Source organism: Podarcis bocagei (assembly GCF_964188305.1).
Source record: "Podarcis bocagei genome assembly, chromosome: 11".
NCBI classification, from domain to species: Eukaryota; Metazoa; Chordata; class Lepidosauria; order Squamata; family Lacertidae; genus Podarcis; species Podarcis bocagei.
In genome coordinates this window covers 973,114-986,487 of record NC_138136.1, presented here as the reverse complement: position 1 = coordinate 986,487, position 13,374 = coordinate 973,114, and the positions used below count along the sequence as shown (strand labels likewise).

At 44.7% G+C, this 13,374-nt stretch overlaps 1 protein-coding gene and 1 long non-coding RNA gene across 6 annotated transcripts in view; one reads left to right on the top strand and one right to left on the bottom strand.

The window, feature by feature from the left end:
- The window catches only part of PIP5K1B (phosphatidylinositol-4-phosphate 5-kinase type 1 beta), a gene marked incomplete at its 3' end in the record, with an annotated part of 92,399 nt that extends 79,062 nt beyond the window's left edge, over window positions 1-13,337 (bottom strand). For 3 of the 5 annotated variants that reach the window (XM_081213739.1, XM_081213741.1, XM_081213738.1), the window contains exon 1: window positions 13,040-13,336. Of the gene's footprint in view, window positions 1-13,039 lie in introns of all 5 variants that reach the window. The other 2 variants (XM_081213742.1, XM_081213740.1) reach the window with 2 other exon arrangements.
- LOC308597894 overlaps window positions 1-13,374 on the top strand; it is a 208,707-nt gene that overhangs the window by 141,085 nt on the left and 54,248 nt on the right. The window lies entirely within an intron of this gene.

The following is a 13,374-nucleotide window of genomic DNA, read 5'->3' as shown; positions in this document are numbered from 1 at the left end:
GCCCAGAGCCTCGTAGTCTCTTTTGATCTTCTGGAGGCTATTGCTTGCAGTGTCATTGGTTCCCACATGAACCAAGAGGAAGGGGTATTTGTCAGTGGGTTTTATGATTCCTTGCAGTCGTTCAGTTACATCTTGGATCTTAGCCCCGGGGAGACAGCACACTTCCCGAGACATGTTGTCAGGCCCACAGATCACTGCTTCTGTTCCCCTCAGTAGGGAATCCCCTAACACCACTACACGCCTCCTCTTACGTTTGGTCGGGGTTCTTCCATGAGCTGTCCGTTCCAAGGTCGCCTGCACATTCCCTGAGGACTGACTTTGCTGCTCGTCTTCATATACCTGATCGACTGAAATGAGGGAGAGATCCTCAGATGGAGTCTGCTCTTCGTCTTCCATGCTAGGGGAGAGGACCTCAAAGCGATTGTGTATTTCTAAACAATCAGAACGAACCCTGGGCCTCCTACTTCTTTGAGTCACGTTTCTCCATATATCTGGCTCCTGTGTTGATGAACTAGCCTCCTTCTCAGGGGAGTCCCCTGTCTCCTCCTTGGTGGAGACAGTGTGCTCTGTTGCTTCCAAGAAGAGTTCCAGATCTCTAATTCTTTGGAGCATAGCTACACGTTCCTCCAGTTGCTGGACTTTGTCTTTTAAGAGGGCAATCAACATGCAATTGCTGCAGGTAAAGCTGCCTGCAACCTTTGGCAAGATGGCAAACATTGCGCAGGAACCGCAGGCGACTGCAGCTGTTCCCTCCCCCTCCATATTGAGAACGTCGTTGGGGTGGCTACAGCGGTCCTCCATCATAAAAAGCGTGAAGACAGGACAAATAACCTAGGTCTCCCCCAACAAACGTTTGAGACTAGCGCCCCAAATCTAAAAGATGGATCAAACTGCCCTGCTACCTCTGATAAGCTCCTCCCACAGCTAATCACCTTCCTCAACAGAAACCCTGCCCCCTCTGACCTTTGCACAGGGAGAACCGCTAATCAGCCACAAAGAAACACACACACACAAGAAAACCCTTTTTGCTCCTTCTTCAACTGCTGCCCTGCTACCTCTACCTTCTCCCTTCAGTTATCTCTGAAACTCCAATAGTACCAGAACAAACCTGTTTATTCATGCTTATCTTTTGAATATGTTAAGGTGGTCTATAATATCTTGCACGAGAGCAAACCTTCTATCTTAAGCAGTCTTACTAGAAAATGAGTGTCACTGAATGCATTACATATTTCCAATTAAATATACTTAGTCAAGGCTGTAAAAGCAGGACCAAAGTTAATGAAGTTCATACCCAGAAACATGAGCTGAGTAGGAATCCTTAAGCAATATTTTCACTGTATGTCCCCTTTTTATGGAGGAATCAAGTCCATTCAGCTATTTATCTGCACACCGTGGGAGAAACTGAGGGGCAAATGGGATACTGGCTTATCTTTAAAAAGTGAACCAAAACCTGCCCTTCTCCCCCGCTCTTCTTTCAATGTGAGGGTAATTACAAAATCACAAATGCAAACATGTAGTGTGGATGCATGCTTGCATCCTGCAGGATAGGTAACTTACCGTATTTTTCGCCCTATAGGACGCACTTTTTCCCCTCCAAAAATGAAGGGGAAATCTGGGTGCGTCCTATGGGGCGAATGCAGGCTTTTGCTGAAGCTTGGAGAGCGAGAGGGGTCGGTGCGCACCGACCCCTCTCGCTCTCCAGGCTTCAGGAACACATCCGCAGCCTAGGCAGCCCTACGGGAGGTCCGGCAGGGATGTCTAGGCTGCGGATAGCAGCCTGCCGCTCGGCGGGCGGGGCGCCCTGAAGCAGAGCGCCCCCCTCGCCAGGCAGACATCCGCAGCGTGGGGAGCCTTGCCGGAGTTCCCGGCAAGGCTCCCCACGCTGCGGATAGCAGCCTGCCGCCCGGCGGGCGGGGCGCCCTGAAGCAGAGCGCCCCCTCGCCAGGCAGACATCCGCAGCGTGGGGAGCCTTGCCGGACTTCCCGGCAAGGTTCCCCACGCTGCGGATAGCAGCCTGCCGCCCGGCGGGCGGGGCGCCCTGAAGCAGAGCGCCCCCCTCGCCAGGCAGACATCCGCAGCGTGGGGAGCCTTGCCGGACTTCCCAGCAAGGTTCCCCACGCTGCGGATAGCAGCCTGCTGCCCGGCGCGAGGGGCGGCTGAAGCAGAGCGCCCCTCGCGCCAGGCAGACATCCGCAGCGTGGGGAGCCTTGCAGGAGTTCCCAGCAAGGCTCCCCACGCTGCGGATAGCAGCCTGCCAGCCCCGCAGGGGGGGCGCCCTGATGCAGAGCGCCCCTCACGCGGGGCAGACATCGGCCAGCCCCACAAGCTCGGGGGACAGCAGGGAGGCGCAGCGCCGCCATCCCGCTGTTCCTCGACCTGGTTCTGTTTCCCCGACCTGCTTTTGGGGGGGAAATAAAGGAAAAAATTTTCCCCTTTATTTCCCCCCCAAAAAACTAGGTGCGTCCTATGGGACGGAGCGTCCTATGGGGCGAAAAATACGGTAGATTAAACACAATAAGCAAACCCTCCAGCAGTAGTGGTACCTCCAACATCTGCTAACACCACCTTTGGATATTTAGCCTTCTGCTCCTGAAAATGGAAGTATGCTATTAATCCAGGTTAGATCCTTCTGAATTTGCCTAGACTAGTAATGGAAAAATTCACCCTTATTTAATCAGGTACAACTTAGCACAGCATGAAGCAGCTCAGATATCATTTCTTCTGTTTGTTTTTCACATGATGGTGAAATGCATTAATGGTACCGCTTCGTCATGAATATGCTGAGCGGTGAGTGCAAGCAGCGGCTGCAATCAGAATGGTTCCTATCTGCATCTGAATATGCCCACAGGAACCATTCTGATTCTGAACCATTCTGGCTCACACTCTACAAATGCAGTAGAGAACCAAGTAAGCACCTGGAAATTTCGTTAAAGCTTTCACCATAGGACAAAGAGCAGTTTGTCTTCCCAAAGTCATGGAGAACATTCAGTTGGGTGGTTTTTAAAAACTACTAAAGGGTGTTCATATGCTCAACAGCTGGCTGAAGACAACATGGTTAAGGAAGGGTGCCAAGTCACTGTTAAAACCAGGTCAAGGATCAAGGTTCGTAAACCACAAACATGTCTTCAGACTGTGGTTTGTTGGCAGTAAACAAACCATAGTTGAGCTGTTGGGCAGGGTTTCATACAATCAATCATATAAACCATCATTCAAATAAACCATGGTTTAGTGCTACATGCAAACTAAGCCACCATCTTCATAATTGTAAAATGGAACATATAACAAATAATTCAATAAAGAGTTTAGTCTAATAAGGGACAATCGTTTTCTAATATCTGTTCACTGACAACCTACTTTCAGAAGCATGTGCTAAGATATTTTACAGCTAGTGCTAAAGTAATCTTTGAGAAAAACTGTTGAAATAATGATACCTTTGAAGTCTATTTAAAGGTAACTTGTGCCTCATGCTATTTTGCATTTATTTGTGCTCATTTAAAAACATGCAAGATACTTACATAAATTAACTAATAACCCATGTACATACACTTCACTGTACAGTATACCTAATTTGCTGATAAATGATAATCATCTTTTGCTTGTTTCACTATTTCTAACAAATATGATTGAAACTGGGGAAGAATTTTAATTTCTACATGATATAAAGCATTTAGGCAGTTGTCACATAAGACAGTCTCTGTCATTATTAATCTTTCACAAGTTGACCAATGTAACATTAAAGGTAAAGGTACTCCTGACCATTAGGTCCAGTCGCATTTTACTCTGCAGTTGCGCGCTCATCTCGCTCTATAGGCTGAGAGAGCCGGCGTTTGTCCGCAGACAGCTTCTGGGTCCTGTGGCCAGCATGACAAAGCCGCTTCTGGCGAACCAGAGCAGCGCACGGAAACGCCATTTACCTTCCTGCTGGAGCAGTACCTATTTTTCTACTTGCACTTTGATGTGCTTTCGAACTGCTTGGTTGGTGGGAGCTGGGACCGGACAATGGTGTACCTGTTGCAGGGATTCAAACCGCCGACCTTCTGATCGGCAAGACCTAGGCTCTGTGGTTTAGACCACAGCGCCACCTGCGTCCCTATGTAACACTAAGTAACTCTATTTAAGCTGCAATTCTGCATACACTTACTTGAGAACAAATCTCATTCAACACATACTTTTGATGCAAGATCAAGCAGTTTCTGAAAACGAAACTTTTTTGTAAAAGAACAATCTTTTCAGAGCTTGCTTGAGCAAAAGATTAGCTGTGATGATTATTTTCGAACAGCAATGCTCAGAGGGACCATCTAGTTTCTGTCTTACAAAAGGTGAGAACAGCAAGGTTTTACACCGCACCTGCCCTCATTGCTGAAAGCAATTTATATGAACTGACAAGCTATGTTTAGCTTAATGATAAACAAGTGATACACACTTAGAACATTTTCAAGTTCTCAATTCCCTGGCTACAGCAAGAGGACACCACATAATCAGCAAGGCAACAAGGCTTTTTCAGATAAGGTTTTTTTCTGCCAAGGTTCAACAAACTGCAATGAGATGGGGAGGGTGCTGTGCATTATCTCCCAAGGATCCTCCCCCTACAATCCTGTAAACCTGGTTGTAAAGAAAGATTGCTAGAGTGGGTCAAACCAGTTGGGCAAGTTTTGCCTGCTAGGATTGGTGCTGATGGGCCTGAATGCCTAATTTTTGTAAAGCTAAGAAAATGGCCAAAGATGGCATGGGACATGCCTGCCATTTAAAGAGGAAAGGAAGAAATAAAATTTTAGTTTTAGAAATGGTGTTGGGAGGTTGAGAAGGAAGGGGATCTGAAAAAATAGGAAACTCTATTCAATATTTAGCAGATGCATTCATTTTGTTCAAGTGTACCAAAACAACTTTCTTATTCTTAATAAAATCCAGTATTTTAAAAAAATCACAAGGTGACTTGCTTTTGCGTCAGTATTCTCATGAAACTACAAACAGTAAAAATACTTCCATTATTCACTGTCCTGGTATCTGCAAACATGATCTAGAAACACTAGTTATAGCTTTGTCAGAAACAAGTTATAAAACAGCAACATAAAGAGCACAGCATACAATTCCCACATGTATTTAATATCTAATGAAAACTGTCACTAGCAAAGCTCTCAATTCAAACTTGTTAAAACTGGTAGTAGAAGATTTATACTCCTGCAGGACTCTGCAATAGCTGCTTCTACAGTAAAGCATCACTGAAGATATCAACACTACAAATTTAAGGGAGAACTGCCTAGTGTGAAGTCAACTGACTATTTCAATTAAACAATTAGATATTGTTTGTAGTAAGATTTGTTTCATTCCATGGGTACAGTTCACTCTATAGACAGCAAGACTTCCTAACAGAAACAACGCCAAACAACTCAAATGCTACCTAGAAAGTCTTACAATTAAAATGTGAACTTTTTATATTTAAAATCTATCTATCCACTGCAAAATGACACCCAGATTTAAGCTACAACTATCTAGTTCTTATGTCAGCTTTAACTGGCCTGCCTAGAGAACCAAAATCTTTTGCTGTAACAAAGTACAGAAATTTGTAGAAGCTCCAAGTTCAGCCCCTATGATATACAGTGGGCCCAACCACTTATGTGAGGGTTCAGTTCTGGGAGTGCACCCCAAACCCGGAACCTTTCCCCACGCAGCACCTTCCTTGCCGGCCTCCCCAGAGCTCAGGAAGGAAGGCTCTTTCCACAGCAGGTGCCACTCCCCCCTTCATTCATTTATTTGGGGGCTGTGCACCTACAGTCACAATCATGTAAGTAAATTACACGCAAGTGTCATGCCCACTGTGTTACAAGTCAAGTCATTCTTTCAGCATTGCAGGGGGTTGGACTAGACGACCCTTAATAAATAACGGATTATTTTTGCATAGCATTTTTATTTTACTCCACTTATGAATCACTCATCTCAAAGTGATTAGCAATAAATCATTATTAAACAATAAGAATGTATATGTAACAATTTCACATGTTTTAAAGTAGCCATAACGTACCCACAAGAACCGCAAAACCCTCTGGGTTAATCTTCTGCAAGACTCCGAAAGTGGATTAACTGACACTTTTTGACTCATTGCATCCCTGGCCTCTAATTTTCTTTCTATTGATTCTGTTTGCATTATGTAAAGAGCAGACAAGGAAGGGCAAGTATAAACAAAAGAAACGTAAATCAAATAACACAGTGAAAATACACACGGATACTTGCAATTCTCTTCATAAAACTTGGGAGGTAGACCTGATCCATGGATCACTCCTGCGGCTGCAGAGTCATTTCAGCTTAGTGTTTGTCTGCAAGCAAGAACAGGTCTACCTCTCAAGTTTTATGATAGGATTAGCAGCAGGTCCTTAAGGAAGCACTAGAGATATTTAAACTGGGAACTGTGAGTTACAAGTAACATTTTGTTAGTCTGCTGGGCTGGTCCTAAAGGAGAGATGGGCTAGGTCTCATATGACCTTGCTGATTCAAGCATGTTGTGCTGATTCAAGATTTAGATGTGCAACCTGAGTGGCTGACACAAACACACAAACAGCTGTATTGTGGCCTTGGGCTGTTGACAGCCTGACTCCCTCCCTCGGCAATCTTCGCGGAGCTCTGGCCCAATGGTTGCCAGTGGCTTGATTTGAATTAATTTTATAATGAATGATTTTAGAGTGCTGTTTGTGTTGTACTTTTGTACTGTTTTATTGTTGTTAGCTGCCCTGAGCCCGGCTTCGGCTGGGGAGGGTGGGATATAAATAAAATTTATTATTATTAATGAATTGTGAGAGGTAGGCAGCTGCGTGAAGATCTGCATAGTGGATGGCGTGTTTCTGGTACAAGGTGATATTTAAGCATAATACATAATTGCTCGTTAAGAAAATGTTGCATTTTATAGTGCTTCTATTTTTAGGGACAGTAGCTTCTGTTTCACTAGGAGAGATACACACAGGGCTTTTTTCAGTCAGAGCTCAGCTCTGGCTCCTCTCGGGTGGGCACCATTGCCATTCTAAAAAAAGTTCATGGTGAGATCCAGCACCTTTTTCTAGAAAAACACCCCTGGATCTATACCATGCTAGACACCTGACTATGTGATAAGCTGCTGTCTCACTAAAAGATATTCTTGTTTCACAGGCAAGTATCCTCATGATTGCTTTTTGGTTGTTATTTTTAATAAAATGGTTAAATGGAATTGGACTAATTTTGTCTCATAGAACTGTTTTTGGAGAAACAGTATTTATTGAAGCTTTGTTTGCTTGCTTTGTAAAAAATACATGGTTTACATGGGGGTAAATTTAAACTCCAAAGACTTCACACATGGTGTTCTTATATTATGATTATGTGGTGGGAGAGAACAATGTGAAGAAATCTTTGGGCTCTTTTAAATCAACAGCTGAGAAATGGAATAAACATGTAACTCGTTCTGGAGCCTACAATGATCACTCTAACACAGAATTCATTAAAATAATCCACATAATTGTTACCAAATAAATCACTAGCCTATATGCAGGTATAAAACCTATCTTCTAACTGGGCTACTAGATGTAGAACTTACCTACACATAAATAACTGCATGCAACTGAAGTTTTGTGTGTGACTTATCTGTGGATCAGGAATATCAAAGTGTTGCTGGTAGATTTACTTTTTAATTTGGCTTATTTGCATTTAGAAGGTTAACAAAGCCAACCAGCTCTTCAAAGCAGCCAATTTAGGTTTCTAGTCTCTCTTAGTGGTTTCCTGCCTCTCTTGAAAGTTATGTGCCATACTAGGCACCTGGCAATGTGCTATATGTAACTCTGTTATATGAAAGAAGTGTTAGCAAGTCTTGGAAAATTAAAAAAAAAACCTGTGATCCCCAATGGCTTGCATTAACTGTTTTCCTGACATCACTTCAGAGCACAGTCAGTTAAACACTTTGACCTGAAACACAAGTGTACAGTGGTACCTTGGGTTAAGTACTTAATTCGTTCCGGAGGTCCGTTCTTAACCTGAAACTGTTCTTAACCTGAAGCACCACTTTAGCTAATGGGGCCTCCTGCTGCCGCCGCGCCGCCAGAGCACGATGTCTGTTCTCATCCTGAAGCAAAGTTCTTAACCTGAAGCAATATTTCTGGGTTAGCGGAGTCTGTAACCTGAAGCGTATGTAACCTGAGGTACCACTGTAATAGGTATACAAAGTGCAGAGTGCATTTATGAATAAGGCAGGAAGTGAAGCTACATGTCGCTCTGCATGCTGCTGTATTGCAGTACCTAGATCTAAATGGATTCTTCAGAACCAGCAACTGGCAAGGAACGTGCTAAGAAGATGCAGATAGGATGAGAAAGTAAATTCCAAATTACATTAGACTGCACAAAATAGCTCCAAGACTTGTTTACATAATCAGGGTGCCAAAATAGTTTGCTCACAATTGCCACCCTTGTACTGTAGAAGCTACCCAACACAACTTGTTTCTACCATCAGCTTAACCCAAAATGCTTTTAGTAAACAGGATTCTAGTCTATGAAAGCCTATGCTACAAGAAAGTTTCTTAAGGCACGATTTTGCTGCAACACCCACACCCACGCACCAACACACCCACAAAACTACCCCTCTGGAAATTAACCCATATTATAGCAGGGTCCAGAAAAAGGACCTGACATAATTCAGGGGCCCGACAGAGTTGCGTGAAGCCAGACTTCTACACTTTATCTTTGGATAAATAAGGTTCAGCCAAGAGAAGGATTTGAAATAAATACATAAACTGATAAACATCATCTGTCAATCCTCTACAGCAAGAAATGACACATTAAAAATATCTAATAGAAGAAAGAGCATTTCTTTTGTATATTCAGCCAGAAACATCTAGAAACATGGAGGCTTTCTACAGCTGCTCAACATTTTCTTTACCCGATACGTTTCATTATTGGATTTGCAAATACAGGGGCTTTTATCACCAATTACCGGAATCTCTGCAATTTAGAAATCATCTGTAGTTTTGGTAGACACTGCATTGTAGGATGATACCAAAATCCTTCTAACCTTGTAAAATACTGATCCACTCTGTAGCAGAGTATACCTAAAGATTTACTCAGCTGCCTTTCAAGTTTCAAAGCAAGATTTGGAATGAATTGCTCTCAGGCCTTTCAGACACACACCTCCAATTCCATAGTTTCCTCTGTGTGTGCTAATGTGGGAGAGGGGAGATAAAAGGCAGCATAAAGGGACAGACACGTGTAAGTTGAAAGGGAAGAAACTATCAGGGGGACCTTTTAAATGCCAAAGGAAATACTATGTATGCCAGGCAGATTCTGTCAAATGTGAATTACCGGTAATTCATAATTGTGAATTCTCTCCCAGTTTTAGATACAGGTTAGAAGGAAAATGAATCTTTATGCTTCCATTTTAATTCTTTGGCCCAGGATGGTACAAAAACATCAGCATAACCTGTGCAGTGGGACTCCCTTCAGGAGTCTTAAGTCTCACCATTTTTCCTCCTTGTTGACAGTCCCAGCAATTAAAGTTTAGTTGACTAAATGAACCAATTAAAAGGTTGCAGGAGTGTATGGTAATTCTTAATTTTGAAAGATGTAAAAGGTATTACAGAGTCATGGAATGATAATGAATGTTTTCCACAGCGAGGCTTGTATCACACAATAAATAATGGTGCCCATTTCTCTACAGGTTACAAACTGAAGCTCACAGAACAGTGGTAGCCAAGGTGCTGCTCTTCAGATATTTTGGACTACAACTCCATGCTGGCTTGTCATAGAAGAAGCATATCAATTATATTTGATGATGCTTGTGATTTCAGGAAACCTCCAATGATATCAGGAAAATAATTTTAGGATACAAAATTCCCAATTTATGAGAGGCCCACTTATACTAGATGCAAAACCCTTCATGCACCCTCAAGTATAAGTAAAAGAAAACAAATAAACTCCTGCAAACCCTAACCTTTGTTCACATTGCAAAAGCAAACGGATGCAAATGCCTCATAACAGTCCTCTATTTTTCATGACTTGATTTTGCAAAAATCTTAAAATAAGTCACTTTTTTCTTTTTCTTTAAAAAAAGTACAGTGGTACCTCAGGTTAAGAACTCATTTCATTCTGGAGGTCCGTTCTTAACCTGAAACTGTTCTTAACCTTTAGCTAATGGGGCCTCCCACTGCCGCCGCACCGCCGCCGCGTGATTTCTGTTCTCATCCTGAAACAAAGTTCTTAACCCAAGGTACTATTTCTGGGTTAGCGGAGTCTGTAACCTGAAGCGTCTGTAACCCGAGGTACCACTGTAACCAAAAGTGACTTACAGAGAAAGAACAAATATTAAAACCAAAGTAAAACTAAGACAGAGTAAAATATAAAAACAAATTCAGATTTACAATTAGGCAGGCCACAGAAGATTAAAGGTTGGTGGAAAAGAAATGTTTTTGCCTGGCCCCTAAAGGTAGATAATGAGGTTGCCAGGTATGCCTCCCTGGGAAGAGTGCTCCATAAGTGAAGAGCCACAACTAAGGTGGTGTTTACTCAGGTCAACGCCCTAAGCAACTGCCTGAAGGAGGAGGATGACCACATGGTTCATGTGGAGAGTGGTGGTCCTGGAGGTATTGGGATCTTGAGCAGCATAAGGCTTTAAAGGTCAAAACCAACGCCTTGAATTGAGCATTGAAATTCACTGGAAGCCAGTGCACTCACGCCAGAATTAGTATTAATGTTTAGACTGCCTTGTTTCTGGTCAACAATCTGGCGGGCAATTTTTGTACCAGCTGCAGTTTCCAAACCATCTTCAAAGGTAGCTCCACATATGCCACATTGAAGTAATCTAACCTAGACGTTACCAGAGCATAGACAACAAAAACTAAAATGACTGCATACATATATAACATCCCTGTCAAGTTGCTACTATTCCTATTTTACAGATACGGGTTTTATTGTTATTTCTTTGCCTATATAGCTTGATCTGCAGCCCTTGGTAAGTGATAATTCTCTCCATTATGAAAAGCTTCAGCTGCTCATTTCTGCAGATCACGCTGCAATGTTACAGGCACAAAAGCAAGTCAGGCATGCCTTTTCTTCTTCCTCCTGAACAGTTGGCAGTCCTATTACTGAATGGGAAACCAAGATTGAGAGACAGTTACTAAGGCCATACAAAGAACCCTTGGAAAGGGAGAGGGGAAGACTTTCTGTCTATCAGGCAAACATAAATGACTGTTGTCAAGTGAGTGGGTGCAGGCAGGTGCTTATGGTGCCTGGTAAAGTCTCCCACTCCAACCCAGGCCTGCAAGTATTAGGGCTACATGAAAGGAAAGAAGCAGAGGGTCAAACTGGTAGAAGTCATGGGTGACTTCATGTTACCTAGCTACTTGTATATACATTTTGAATGAATCACTTCACATGTTTGAGGATTACTAGTAAAACCCTTAAACTTTTTACGCGTAAAAGTTCTCTCATATATCTTGTGAATATTTGGGGATTTGTATTAAGTTCTCTTGAACAGGGCCCACACCCGTTTTTTAAATAGGCAATATGAGTTAGCTGATAGTGACATTTTCTTCAGGTGACCTAATGCAATGGTACTTTTGGGAGGGTGAGAGAATAAACAAAGATAAGCAAAATACACAAAAGTGTATTTTGCATATACTGAAATAGAAAACCATGCCCTGCACTGAAGCACTGCAACACCTTTTGGTTCCAGGAAGCAATGCTATTTTAAGCAAATAGCAATAATGCAAGCCAAACTTCATATATCGACCAGAAACCTTCTTTGAAGGTCACTATGCAGCAAATTAAGCATTTTAAAAACATATCTATATAACTGCTTCATATACAAAAGCATGGTCTGAAACTAATGGTATCCCTGCCCCCAATCCATAAAAGACCACATAGGAACATCATAAATTTGTTGGTGATAGAATGTGGTACCTATTTTATCTGAAAAATCACAAATTCCCCCCTCCCCACCTTATTTTTAATATTTAGAGGAACAAATTCAGTTCAGCACTGCAAAATAGTATCTTAAGAAATACTGTATAGGCTGGGCTTTGCTCTTCATTTCATGTGCAAACAATGACATGAAGAGGAAGGTGATCTTTAACTTACAATAGAACATTTGCACATTAATTCAAATCCTCTGACACCCTAAGTTCCCTATCCTAAACATTCCTTTGAAAGCAGTGGAACTTGTTTACAAGTTACCCTGATGAGCAGAGCATAGGGGATTCAAAAAGGTTAACATGTAAGTAATACATAATTTTACTGGGAAGTGGGAGCAAATACACTGAACAGCCAGTCTTCTGCTGGGGGTGTGTGGATTTTGTGCTTTTTGCAGGCTGAAGCATCCCTGGAGAACCAAAACCATGGCCTGGCCTAGCTTGCAGCTCTTCTCCACAGCAAGGGGGGGGGGGAGTACTTATTAAATGCCTTGATGCTGGCAGGGAACCCAAACCACCTGCTGTGCTCCCGGCCTGTAAGGGGCACCTGCAGACTCCGCGGGGGGGGGGGGGTCTGCTGGAGCACAAAGTGTGGCGAGGGAAAGTGTGGTCAGGGCACCGGTTTCCGTGTCTGACATGACACCCCCCCCCCCCGTCGCCACAACTTCCCTCCCCTGGGAATCAGCCTGGGCCCCGCAGGACCGTCCCATGGGAGCAGGAGGGGGGGGGACAAGCTTCACATCCTTATTCTGAAACTGAGAAGAATCTCCCAGAGGTCCAGGCACCCCCTCCAGCCATGCCCCCCCCCCATGGAGGCCGGAGGGGCGGCAAGGCTTCGCTCTCCTCGTCCAACGAAGAGCCCGAGAGAAGCCGAAGCCGCGTCGCCTCGCTCCACCTGTTCAATCCGGATTCAAAAGCAGGAAGGCGAAGCCGAGGACGAGGCCCCCGCTGCCATCTGCCGCAACGCAGCGCCACTCCCCCCTCGCCGAGGAGGCTCCTCGGGGCGCCAAGCCCTCTCGGGTCCGCCCCAGGCTCCCCTTCTGTGGGGAGACACCCCCCCCGAGGGAGAGGGGCTCCGGGAGGAGGGAAGCCCGGGACCCGCCCGGGGGTCTCTCCGCCCGCGCACCCACCTTCCGCCGCTTCGCGCTCCGTGCCGCAGGCGACGCAGTTCGGCCGGCCGAGAAGCAGCAGCAGGGGAGGCAGGACGGACTTGCGGCGGCGGCGGCCCGGGGCCTCCCTCCTTCCTTCTCTCGGCGCGTCTGCACGGCTGCCTCGTCCGTCGCGCCTCTGCGCCGCTTGGTCCCCGGCAACGCGGCTCCCTCTCGCTCGCCCGTTCTCTTCGAAAAGGGGCGGCGGCAGCAGCCGGGCAGGCGCGTCCGCCTCCTCCGGCGGCCAAGTCCCGAGCGGGGCTCCTCGGCGCCCGCCCGCCCGCCCTCCTCCCTTCCTCCGCCGGGCCCCGCTCTCT